The following is a 13514-nucleotide window of genomic DNA, read 5'->3' as shown; positions in this document are numbered from 1 at the left end:
TTCTGTACTGAATCCAGCGAGTTGGGCCTCATCACAAACTAGCGCTTTTGGTCCGGAAGAATACGTTTGGTTGGTTTGACGCCCTAGATTCTTTAGGCGTGTGATTCAAATTTGTTTGGTTCTTTAGAGACTTTAGGTGGTTTGATTTGAAATTTTATTTGTTTTCGTGTGTAGTAGTTAAAAGTTTTTAGCTGTGGCGGAATACCGAGACAGTCCCGTAGACCTTAGGGGTGAACTCCTCAAGACGAGTCCAGTCATTTAGAAGGTTTAAAGGTCCTTGTAACTCCTCCTAGTGGCAGTAGAGTAGGTTCACCTGAAGAAGGAGAATCTTCCTTGGTAGTCCATCCAGATTACCAAAGTTTAGAGACAGGTTATAATCCCGAAGCTGTTACAGTTTCTGAGCTTGTTGGTAGTTTTTCGTCTGCTAGCGATACAGGCGAAGAACCAAAATATCCGAACCTGTTACTCCGACTCCTAGTGTTCCTGATTCACCGAGAATAGAAAGAATTATCACCGAAAATCTTCCTGTTGGTTTGATTGCTATTGAAGAACTTGTTCCAGAGGAAGAAATAGGCGTCTCTGATCCTGAAGATCAAATTACCCTTGATCTAAGGGAGCGTGAATCTATCTTTTACAGTCCTCCTAGAAGTACTACTTGGTACCTTTCGTTAACCAATTATTTAGACAACTTTGGGCTGAGTTTTTCCACACCTCGTACTCCTTTTCCACCTGGAGGTATTCATACTCCTGTAAATATGTCTGGTCAGTCATCTGTGTTTACACAATCCTGAATCTTTTTTACATGGCGGTCCTTCTGTTCCTACTGGGTATCAATCTCTTTCTGGTACCTTTGCGGGAGCGTCTCCTCAACCCGTGATCATGGGTTATTAGTTGGAAACAGTGGTAATGTACCATTGAGTGTAGGAGACATTTACATGATGTCAGGTTCAGTTCCCGTTACCCAACCTCAAGTGGCCAATTACCGCCTGGGGGGCAACCTTCATTAATGCCTGGGGCAACCTCAAGGTACTTCATTCGTGTCTGGGGGGCAACCTCAAGGTCAGTACGCTCCTATGGGGCAATACATACCTCAAGGTCAACCCCAGCCTCAATATGTACCCCAGGGTCAACCTCAGTATCAATATCAACCTCAAGGATGGCAACCTCAAGGATGGCAACCCCAAGGGTATCAACCCCAAGGGTATCAACCTCAAGGATACCACCTCAAGGTCAAGGTCAACCCCAGTACCCGTATTTACCTCAAGGTTATCAACCTCAAGGTCAATACTCAGGTCAAGGTTATCAACCACCTCAAGGTCAATCATATGGTCAAGGTATGGGACTGCCCTTTACAATTATCAACCCTATCCTCAATCCGGCTATGGATCTCAGTACCCTCAACCTGTTATGGGTCAATACCCTGGAATGTTAGTGTGGGATCCGTCACAGGGTCAACAGATGTTGCAGCCAAGTATACAGTCGGTACCTCAAGCAGGACAACCTGTTTCTGGTCCACCCCAGCAACCACAAACACAACCTGTCAGTCAAGTGTTCAGACCTCTGTAACTTCGGTAGTTACTCAGCCCCAATTGCACCTAGTACTCCATCTCAAACGGCTGCTGCAACTACCGCCACATCTACCATACTTACTTCTGGAGTATCGACGGCTCCGGTTTCTACTGTCTCTGTAACCACTCCTCAGACATCTGTACCGTTGTCTGGATCTACGATTCAAACCACAGTCCAGATGCCTGTAGGCCAACCTGGTATAAGTACGGTTGTTACTACTCAACCTCAATTTGTTCAACCTCCGTACCAGGGACAGTATCAACCTGGGCAAGCTGTCCAACAACCGGTTTACCAGTATCAACCGTATCCTGGGTACACTTATCAACAACCTCAGCAACCCCAGTACGGTCCGGTTAATCCTGGTTTTCCAGGAGGATATAATATCCCAAATGCGACTCCTGTTCCTAGTTATCCTGGATATCCTCCTCCTGGGGCCGGTATTGTGACCCAGAGTTTTAGAGATCCTAACCGGCAGTTACCGTTTATCGCAACTTTGGATTTACCAGACTTGACGCGCCTAACGAACGATCCAATTCAATATCTTCCGTTCTGGCCGCCAATGCCAAATAAGTTGCCCAGCGATATACCCAAGTTCGAAGGTAAGTCTGGAGAGGATCGGTCCAATCACGTGATGACTTACCACCTCTGGTGTGCTTCAAATTCCATCTCGGATGATTCGATCCGCTTACGTCTTTTCCAGCGTACACTCATTGGTCTCGCGGCCAAGTGGTACATTGAGTTACCACGGGCCTCTTTTTACAATTTTAGCCAGTTAGCTACCTCGTTCTTAACTCACTTTCAGTTACCGGTCAGATACGATAACGGTACGGAGTTATTAACTTCACTAAAACAATCAACCTCCACGTATATTTCAGATCACATTCACGAGTGGAGACGTCGAAGAAGGCTAGTGAAAGTTTTTATCCCGGACCAAATCTTAGCTGAATGGTTTGTTAAATCATTATTACCAAGGATTACTGAAGATGTAGCTAAGGCCGGAGTAGTTACTGAGGAGCAAGTCATTGCTCAGGCACAATACCTTGACTTAGTTTACACGCAGTCGGGTACATTACACGAGAAGATTCCGGATCTTCCAAAGTCGAACCAAATCGCTGCTGCTCCTTCGGGATCTCATGCCGCTGATGGTATGATTGGTATCGTGAATACAAAGAGCAAGAAGAAGTCTTCCAAGGCTTCAACTACGCCTATTATCACTTTGCCCGATTCCCCGACAGGAGAGTCTTCTCCTGAACTTACCGCCGATATTCACGCTGTAGAGTCATCTACGGCTAAATCAAAAAACGGTGGAAAGAAGAAAGGAAAGAAGAAGGCTAAAGCAGACAAGGCTCCGAAGGAGAAAACTGAAAAGTCGGAAACCAATGACGAAAAGCGCAAACCTCGATATCCTTGTCTTATTTGTGAAGAGGATCATTTTACGAGAGATTGCCCTCATCGGGCCGAGGTAGTGAAAATAGTCAAAGGTTCTCCCACTCCTGCTGTGTTAAAAAATCCATTTCCGGAGCAGGAGAATAAGATGATAGGTTCTTCCTCGAATGCCAGTGAAGAACCCATTTTGATGATGTCTCATGTGAGGATTGCGACTCGATCGCAAGATTATGGTAGTAAGAATCCTGTTGATGGTAAGGAAGCAGAATCTTCTCACTCTAACCCATCAACCTCAGCTCCTGGTTCCGATCCACTACAGATCGAGAAACCTAACCCAGACTTAGTAATTAAACCGCCCGCCAAGGGTGTACTTCGAAGGTCTGCTTTCAATCCACATGCGAGAGCGGCCCAGAATTACAACATTGTTGAGGACTTAGCTGTTTCACCCTCAGCAATGTCGGCGTTCGAAGTGCTGCAATCATGCCCAGCACAACGAAAATTGCTTTTGTCGGCTATAGGAGCTGTTGACGTTCAGGATCCGAATCTAATGATCTTCGATCTAGAAAATAGTACACCACGACTCCCCCATCAAATGGCTTTCCAAATTCCAGTGATAGTCAAAAACAGGCCTATTCATCGAACTGTGATTGATGAGGGAGCTTCTACGTGTATTATGTCAATTCAATGTTGGAGATCCCTTGGTTCTCCTTCGTTGAACCAATCCCCCACCATCCTTAAGGCCTTTGATGGCCGTGGGTTCCGTCCGTTTGGTATTCTACAGGAATTGCCTATAGGGGTAGAAGGTAAAACCGTTAGTCTGGATGTGGAAGTGGTTGATGCCCCTCTAGACTACAACCTTCTTTTGGGTCGAAGTTGGTCATATGCTATGACAGCGGTCGTTTCATCGGTCTTCAGAGTAATTAAGTTTCCACATAACGGTAAGATCGTGACTATTGATCAGCTGACATACTTTTCATCCGACCCAGCCTCTTCAGAGAGTATCCAGCATGTCGGTAAGACGACAATCCCTTATAGGGACGTTGGTGTAGGTTTAGTTAAAGATTCCGGTTTACTGGGAACTTTTCCTCTCCCTCCACTCAGCGTAGAACCTTCGTTTGCAACAATTCATATGATTACATCAGAAAACATTATTTATGATGATCCTTGGTATGTCCCATCTGACTCTGAGATAGACTCATTCGGTAATGCTATGCCTTTGAGTCCATATGAAATTGCTTATGAAGCTCTCATGTCTTTTACCGACTTTCATTCAACCGAGGTCGACCAAATGAATGTGGTCAGTGAAGAATCACTTTTCACCTCAACCTTAGAACGGATAGCGTTTCCCGAAGTCGTGTCATCTGACGAACAACTTCGCGAAATCCTAAGTGTAGACGATCTACCATGGGAAGATCTCCATCACAGATCTTCGTTTTTACCTAAGGATGATGCATTTGAAAATGATTTTTCATCTATCTTTACCGCTGAATATGTCAAAGACGCTCAGGATCCAACGAAACATTCTGATTCAGAGTTGAATTTAGGGAATATTTCTCGTACTATTCCCCTTGATATTTCAGTGAAGCCCGGAATTGAGGAGAACATTCATATAGGTGCCGCATGTACAGAAGAAGAAATCCAAACTTACAAGGCCCTATTCCAAGAATTCCGCGATGTGTTTGCATGGTCTTACGAGGAAATGCCGGGAATCGATCCTGCCATTGTTGTTCATGAAATCAAAACCTACCCGGATGCTAAACCCATCCGGCAACGGTTGCGTCAGATTCACCCTCGAAAAGCGGCTGCGATTAAAGCAGAAGTCGAAAAGCTGTTGAAAGCAGGTTTCATTTATCCGATCCCGTTAACGGATTGGGTATCGAATATTGTTCGGTCAACAAGAAACAAGGAACAATAAGAATCTGTATCGACTATAGGGATATCAATCGAGCTTGTCCAAAAGACAACTATCCTACGCCTTATATCGATCAAATTATTGATGATTGTGCCGGAAGTGAAATGTTTTCCTTCATGGATGGTTTTTCGGGCTATAATCAAATCAATATTCTACCTGCCGACCAACCAAAAACGGCATTCATTTGTCCATGGGGGACATTTGCTTATTGCAAATTACCTTTTGGGCTTAAGAATGCCGGGGCCACTTTTCAACGGGCGATGTCTTACGCATTTCACGACATCAAGCACATTGTGCAACCGTATCTCGATGATTTGCCTGCTCATTCTTTACATCGAGCTGATCACCTTGACCACCTACGAGCAATCTTTATGAGGTGTAGGCATTATCGAATTCGGTTGAATCCCCACAAGTGTGTTTTCTGTATAGAAACAGGTCGATTGCTGGGATTTGTTGTTTCAAAAGCCGGCATTCGCGTCGATCCCTCGAAAGTCGAGGCGATCATCAAATTGCCTCCTCCTTCGAGTTTGCGCCAACTCCAAAGTTTGCAAGGGAAAGCGAACTTTTTACGTCGATTCATCCCAAACTACGCCGAGGTCACTAAAGGTTTTACACGGTTGTTGAAACAGAACGTTCAATTCTTTTGGGACGAGATTGCCCAACAATCTTTTGATGCACTTAAACACGCGTTGACCCATGCACCGTTGTTGCATCCTCCCAACTACAACCAGGACTACTTCTTATACCTCGCAGCTTCACATTCCACCATTGGGATGGTGTTAGTTCAAGAAGATGAATTCGGAGCGGAACATGTGATATATTATCTCAGTCAAACCTTAAATCCCACTGAGTTAAAATATTCGCATGTGGAGAAATTGGCCCTGGCAGCCGTTCAAGCTGTCCAGCGTTTTCGTCACTACATTCTTCTCCGTAAAACTACAGTTATTTCGGATTGCAACCCTATGATTTACATTTTGACAAAACAATTGCTAGGGGGCAAGTACTCTAAATGGATCGTTATCCTGCAAGAGTTCGACTTGGAGTTTGAGAAGTCCAAGTCTAAGAAATCCTTAGTTTTTGCGGAATTGATGTGTGATTTCCCGCGTACTGACACAGAGACTGTGGCAGAAGAGTCCATTGCGGACGAATCTTTGTTTCTTATCAGTACTTTAGATCCGTGGTTCGGGGATATAATCATCTATCTCCAAACCCAAACCTTTCGGCCTGAAGCTTCAAAAGCGGAACGTCGAAAAATTAGGTTTCAATCCCAGCAATACAAAATTATTGGAGATACACTTTATCGCCGGGGGGCAGACTTAGTTTTTCGACGTTGTCTAACTCACGAAGAGGCTGAGAGAGTTTTGAATGATTGTCACTCTGGAGCATGTGGCGGTCATATGTCTGGGTATGCCACAGCTCAGAAGGTGTTGCGCGCTGGTTACTTCTGGCCATCTATGTATAAAGATTGTATCATTGCAGTCCGGAAGTGCCACAACTGCCAAGTGTTTGATCGAAAGATGCGCGCACCACCTGCTCCTCTCCACCCTATAATTGCCGTTGGTCCATTCGCCAAATGGGTATCGACTTTATTACTTGTAACCCTCACTCGGCCGGGGGGCATGCGTATATCATCCTCGCGGTTGATTATTTCACTAAATGGGCCGAGGCGATGCCTACATTCGACGCAAGCGGCAAAACAGCTGCAGTTTTCATATTCAATCATATAATAACTAGGTTTGGTGTCCCACAAGCAATTATTACTGACCATGGAAGCCATTTTCGAAACACCATGATGACTGAACTTACAAGCCAGCTTGGTTTGCGCCATGACAGCTCTACTCCTTATTATCCGCAAGCCAACGGTTTGGTTGAGTCTATCAACAAAGTTCTGGTTATCATGATCCGACGAACCATTGGTATTCATCGGTCGAATTGGCACAACATGTTATTTTCGGCGCTATGGGCATACCGAACCTCAGTGAAAACCTCAACAGGGTTCACTCCTTTCCAGCTAGTTTATGGCTTAGAAGCAGTGTTACCCATTGAATGTGAAATCCCATCACTTCAAATGGCTGTCGAATTACTTCCAGCTACTTCCGAAGAGGAGAAACGTTTATTGTACTTAGCTAAATTAGATGAGACTCGACGTGACGCTGCATTGGCAATCGAGACTCACGCGAAGCAAATGAAAGCTCAGTATGATAGAAATGTGACCCCTCGAAGTTTTTCGGAGGGAGACCTAGTGCTCTTATATGATCAAGCTAACGATAAGCTAGGTGCTGGAAAATTCGTTCCTATGTGGCATGGACCCTATATTGTAAAGCGAAAGCTAGCAAAAGGGGCTTATGAGCTGGTAGATTTTGATGGGGACTCTTTGGGTAAACCCAGAAATGGACTTTACCTAAAGAGGTATTATGCTTAAATGGTGGGTATGGAGAATTTTTAGTTAGGTTAGGTTTTCCTTCTAGCTAGTATGATTGTTAGTTAGTCAGTGTGCTTAGCTTAGTGAGTGTGTTTTTCGTCGTTATTCTGGCTTATCTTGGTTTTGCTCTTGATATTGTAGATGTCGACGCCCCTCCAAACATACATTGGATTTGCTGATGGTGCTTGTCGTAGTACACGGAATATCTCTTCCGCAGCTTGGGTTATCTATTCACCCTCTGACGAGTTAGTTTCTATGCATGGGGTAAGCCTCGGTCAAACAACGAATAACATTGCAGAATACAGTGCAGTGGTTGAATTATTATCCGAATCTATTTCATTTGGAATTCGACGTTTGATAGTGAGGTTAGATTCTGAACTTGTTGTATTACAGCTTAATAGAGTTTATGCCATTAGAAATCCTGTGTTATTAAGGTTGTTTTTGAGAGTGCGTCTCTTGGAACGTGAATTTGATTACATTGAATATCAGCATATTCCAAGGTCCTTGAATACATTAGCAGATGCAATTGCTTCTCGAGTGTTGGACAGACATTTACGATAATCATGCAAGTAAATTTAAAAAACATTTCATCATACATGTTAAACAAGATAAGCCGGTAATAGTGATATATATATAGATAGGAGTGTGTCAAAAAATATACATCGTCTTTGATCATAGGTTGAAAAACACCTTATGATCGGCAAAATGATAAGTACAAAAAGTCAAAATGTCACATGTGTCTACAAAGTGACTAGCCAGTCACTGGTGGTGCTCCCTATACGACACCACTGCACGGGCTACCTTGCGCAAAAATCTCCTCAACGGTCCAGGGACCGCGACTACGTAGCGCTGAAGTCTGATAGGAATATCATCCATAGAAGTCTCCGGTATATCCGCCGTCAGACGCTGTAGATCATGCTCCAACTCAGTCAGTACCTCTGCAGCCGCCGCGTCCTGTGGGGCCGGTACCGGTGCAACTGGATGTCTCCTCTCGAAAGGCCGGAGGTTGGCTGGACGCTGTGGACCAACATCTGCATTTTGAAAATTTTACTGTCAGTTTTGAGACGATATATATAAAAAACAAAAAATACATAATCTGAAAACTCGTGAAAAATAAAGTACCTCTGTCATCCCATTGTTCTCCCTGTGGAAGAACCATGTCCGGATCACCTCGAAAATCTATTCCGGCATACGGAAAGTCCTGAATCGCGAACACCTGGTCCTCTAACTAGTGAAAATAACTGTCAGTGAATCGAACAACTGCCGCACCCTCGTCCGGATGCCGGGCCATCACCGCAACCCATCGTACCAGCTTTGGCTCCTGAAGACCCGAAATATCAACAGTGAGATGCTGAGGGATCAGCATTGGAAACCTCTCCAAGGCAAAACTCACAACTATAGGCCCATATCCAAAGGTCTTTAGTCTCCCGGTCTTTGCCTTGGTCAGTTGGGTTTTCAAGTTAGCCAACAATGCATCACACCAGTTGAAAATGGTGCCTTGGAGACAATCAATTGCCATCCGAAATTGAGACCCAGTAACAATATGTAAAGTGGCTGAGCCACAAATCCTGGTCACAGTGAAAGCTAAGACCATGAGTTCACGTTGAGAGACATATTTGATCTCTATGCCTTTCTTATGCTCTCGATCAGGTAGGCACCAATCTGCTCGGAGACTATCAAGGGATTGGCCACCCGGCCTAGTCCCAGCCAGATTGAGTTGCTCACCTCTGTTCGGCAAGCCAGTGAGAAAGTAAATATCAGCAGGCTCTATCTCGAGTTGTTGCCCACCGATATAAAAGCATTGCTCTTGAACATTCCATCTCTCAACCAGCCACTCCAAGAATCTTACCTGAGCTCTCATACCAGGTATGGACCAGTATTTGTATAATCCACATCCTCTTAGGGCATCGAGGGAAGGTTGATGATTGATTGCAGCTTCATCAACCTCCTCATGCTCTCTTTCTCTCCAATCCAGCATGATAAGTGCCCTACACATGAATAAACAGGCATTAAAATTAGTTTTGGGAAATTTCAATGGTTAGTTTGGGAGTTTGGGGTTTCAAAACCCGCGTTTTGCGGAGGACGCACCCCGCGTTTGGCGCACAGTGCGCCGGGACGCAGGTGGCCTGAAGGTAACCTGCGTCCCCCGACCTTTTCCCTGTGTAGGAAAAAGTCGGGGGACGCAGGCCAGCCTTTAGGAAACCTGCGTCCCCCGCAGGGCGGTTTCCAAAACCCAAAACCCCCCAAAAATAAAAAATGAAACCTAAAACAAAATTCTAAACGGATGAAATTGACAAGGAGGATGTTGTGAAATACCTGGAAGAGACGGCGTTCGATTCTAACGGTCAGATTTTCCGCAGCGACCACGGGAAGTTTCTTGTCAAAAGCTCCTTTTTCAACCTCAACAGTCAAACGGTAAAAATGACATGGTAAAAAGTCTTTTTATAGGTTTTTTGGATGAATTTGTTCATTTTTCACCATGGAAAGATGTTTTTCGATGAATTTTTGCCTATCTTAAACAGGTATGAGTAATGTGTCGCTTTTGTGCAGGACAAAGGGACTTAGAGGGAAAATTGTAATTTTTTCACAAACAAAATATCAGAGTCATCTTTTAAGCCCTTTTCTGACTCCTAAAACATGAAAAGATTGCCGAGCGTTTCTTTTACACTCGTTAAAACGGAAATAAAAGACGATCCCCTTATAGCTCTTTTCTGACCGTAAAATCAGGAAAAGATTGCCGTGTTTTTGTCGTTTCAAACTCGATATGGAAATAAAACGACGTGTCCTTGATCGCTTTTTACTTTTCAGGTCAGTGACACTAATTATGAAAGTACTCCTTGGTCGCAAGATCAAGCGGTTCCCCCAGGTATTATTTTATACTTTTTCGGGCTTGAGGGACACAAATTTACGAAAAAGTTCAACTTGGAGTTTCCTTAAGTTTTTCAGACTCTCTAAAATTGAAAAACGCCGAGTTTCTCCTATACTGGGCTCGTTAAACATTTCACAGTAAAGGACCTGTTCAATTACAAACAGGAACGAACCACTCCTTCCTAGGGTTCGAATCAAAACTGGGTTGGACTCATCCGAAGGATGAGCTTATAATCAAGCATATGTTATCCTCCTCAAGCTTGTTAAAAAATAAAGAGGTACTTGCCAGAAATGGTGGGGGAAAAAAGAGAAGAATGAGCCTATTTGTTACCTTTTGTCTCAAAAGAAAATTTATTACCACTCTTGGACACGACACTTTTCATTCACCTGGGTTGGGAAATCTTTTACCTCACAGTCGATCAAACCACTTTTGAAAGTCTTCAACCGGGTTCCGGGGATTAACTTTGAGTTATTTAGCACCAAACCATCTGTCGTGTCGTTATGTGTCCAAGAGGTCTGAAAACAAAACTTTCATCTGCAAAATACTTGTCATCCATTTGACCATCCCTGAGTCAGTCCTTACAGCAATATTTCTTCAACTTGAACAATGATTTCGTGTTGTGGGCTTGCCCGCAATGGGTCACTTTCTATCGACATTAGCACATTATCTAGAGAGATGACTTAGAAATCGTCAGTGCCTTGAAGTCTGCATGCATCAATGGCAGGTTTCTCGCCTTTGACGTCAGTTTACATCATTGACTTTCGATCGAAGGATTCCGTGAAATGTTCGACATCAACTCATTCATTCACATCTCATGGATTGTACTGGGTACTTTGAGAACCATTGACATTACTGGTGGTCTCTCTCACGCTTGTTAACAGTTTACATCATCGACTGGTAATCAAGTGGTTTCTACCATGTTCGACATCGACTCATTTATTCACATGGCTAGGATCGTACCAATTCGAGAAGTAGGAATGAAGACCCTGGATCAAATCTTTACCATCCAGGCTGCAAGGAGTTTTGTATTCATTATCTAAGTAGACTAATCATAAACAGATGGCTGCGCCCATACTGTGTCTACAAAAGTCTATGATTATGATGTACTGCAAAATCATTCCTGTATCAGAGTAGTTAGTCTGTTAGTTAAAGTTTTTATCTGAGTATGGGAATGCCTACCTCAGTGATGATATAATATTATCCATGTATTTTGTGTTGAAAATTGCAGGTTCCAAACAGGTTCTCCACGAGATAATCCTCGAAATGATAAAGCGCTTCACCCTTCCTAGATAATACAAAACCCTAATCTATTCCAGGCTTCGCACTTTAGGGGGCAATCTGTTACACTAAAAAATGTCACCATGGCTATTTACAGTTGGTATGGCTCTATCAACAGTCATACTACCCTCTTGAGCAAGTCTTATGCCTCTACTATTCATGTCAAACTCCAAGAAAGAGAGAAAGTCTTTATAAACATGTTTATCTCTGGGTACGCAGGTTCTCTCAAGCCTTTCCTACGGGTACGCACCTTTTGTTCATAAGGTCTGCGTCCAAGGACGCTCTGTATCTAAAGGGGCAGGTGCGTCCCTCTGAAAAGGTTAAAATGCGCAAGTTTTATCTTCAAAAACTTACTTGTGGTCATTTCTAGAGCATTCTAGAAGGTTGTTTGATGTGTATTGAGCGCCTCCAGATGGTTCATGCACTCCTATCAAAGAGGAACTTATCCCATCAATAAGGGAGTGATCCCATCCAAAGAGGGGGACTATCCCATTGATGGTGGACCTGATTAACTTCCTCTTGAGCACTATAAAAAGAGGCATTGAGCCAGAAGGAAGAAGGTTGAAAGCTATAGATTTCTAAGGGTAAATGCTGCAGGAATTAGGACTCCCATTTAGAAGCTTGTGAGGAGAGATTGTCATCTTTACTTGTTCTATTTGGAAGTGGGTGAGCTTTGTCAAAGTAGAGGAAGACTCTTGTGGACCCTGGAAGGAGCTTGCACAACACCAAGGCTCAGGTTGTAATGGTTCCTTTTGATTACCTTTAATGCAAATTGGTCCATTCTTCTCAATAACTTGTTGTCAATGGGTTATTTCATGTACTTCTTGGTCTATGTGTTGAATATGCTTTGTTTTATGTTATAATCAGGTGCTATTTAATTGTTTGACTGTTGGTGATTACAGGTTTTGGAGAAAAGGAGGAGCTCATCCAGATCAACAAAGCTTGGACTTCTACAATAGCGTTTGGACAAAGGTAAGAACGAAACACTTGATTTCTCATATCATAATGTATGTTTAGAGAAGGATAGCTCCAGTTTGTTTTGTTTGTCATTAGAATGTCTTAGACTTCTAGGAAGGTCAGTTGTGTCCGCACCCTTGACTGATTCCGTGTGACAGTCGCCAATTTGTTGTTGGGAAAAGTATCCAATGCGGAATGACCCTATCCCACTCTAAGGGTGATAGTACCTCAGCAACAACTAAATGCAAAGCTATTCAAGATTACTTCTTTATGAGATGAGAGAGAGAAGAGAAAGGGGATCCACTAACCGTTATCTTCCGCTAATGGTTGATCCAATCTTCCCTCTTTGCTGCTTGCTCCTAGCTCCTTGCTCTTTCATCGGCCCAGCTACACAAAGATCCTGTAAAAGCACAAGAAAAGGAAACTACAAGAAGCATACATCCATAATCGATTAAGGGATTAGAATAAATCAAATATACAAGCATCAATTCACCATTGAGACACATGCATATAGAAGAACCTCAAATACTTTATTAATGGAAGAAGTAAAGTTCTGAGAGTGTTACAACCATAATAGGCCCAATCCAGCAACACCTCCCAGCAGAAAGAAATCTCCTCTTCACCTCCTTCAAGCAAATCACCCAATAGTTCTATACTCAAACCAACAACACTTCCTTACTTACACAAAATTCCAGCCTCCTTAGACCTCATGAGAGAGCTCTATATATAGGAGTTTTGGAGAAAGGATGAGTCAGCTTGAGGCTGGCATGAAGCTGACTAGTGTCCTCTCCCACTTTAGTTATACTTCAGTTCTTGAGTCCACTTGGAGTTTCTTGCTTCCACTTGGAGATCTAGATCCTCTTACTCATCACAAGGCGAATTCCTTGATCCAAGTGTCATTTTGGAAGATTCCTGGGCATTTGACACCTTGCAGAATGACTGTGCCACTTGGCCAATCTCGCCCAGCGTAGGTAGCCTTCATTAGATTTGACATTCAGCGCGGGTACAGAGTGGAGCAGTTGACATTCAGCGCAGATGCTCAGTGGAGCAGCTGACATGATCCAGAAATAGCCTGTTTTTGAGTGTTTTTAGGTGGAGAACTGATTTTCAGTGCTGTGGTT

This window comes from Pinus tabuliformis, chromosome 9, assembly GCF_031772625.1.
Source record: "Pinus tabuliformis cultivar Carrire ecotype Pingquan chromosome 9, CPIR1, whole genome shotgun sequence".
NCBI classification, from domain to species: Eukaryota; Viridiplantae; Streptophyta; class Pinopsida; order Pinales; family Pinaceae; genus Pinus; species Pinus tabuliformis.
The sequence above is the reverse complement of the archived record's forward strand: the minus strand, read 5'-3'. Positions refer to the sequence as shown.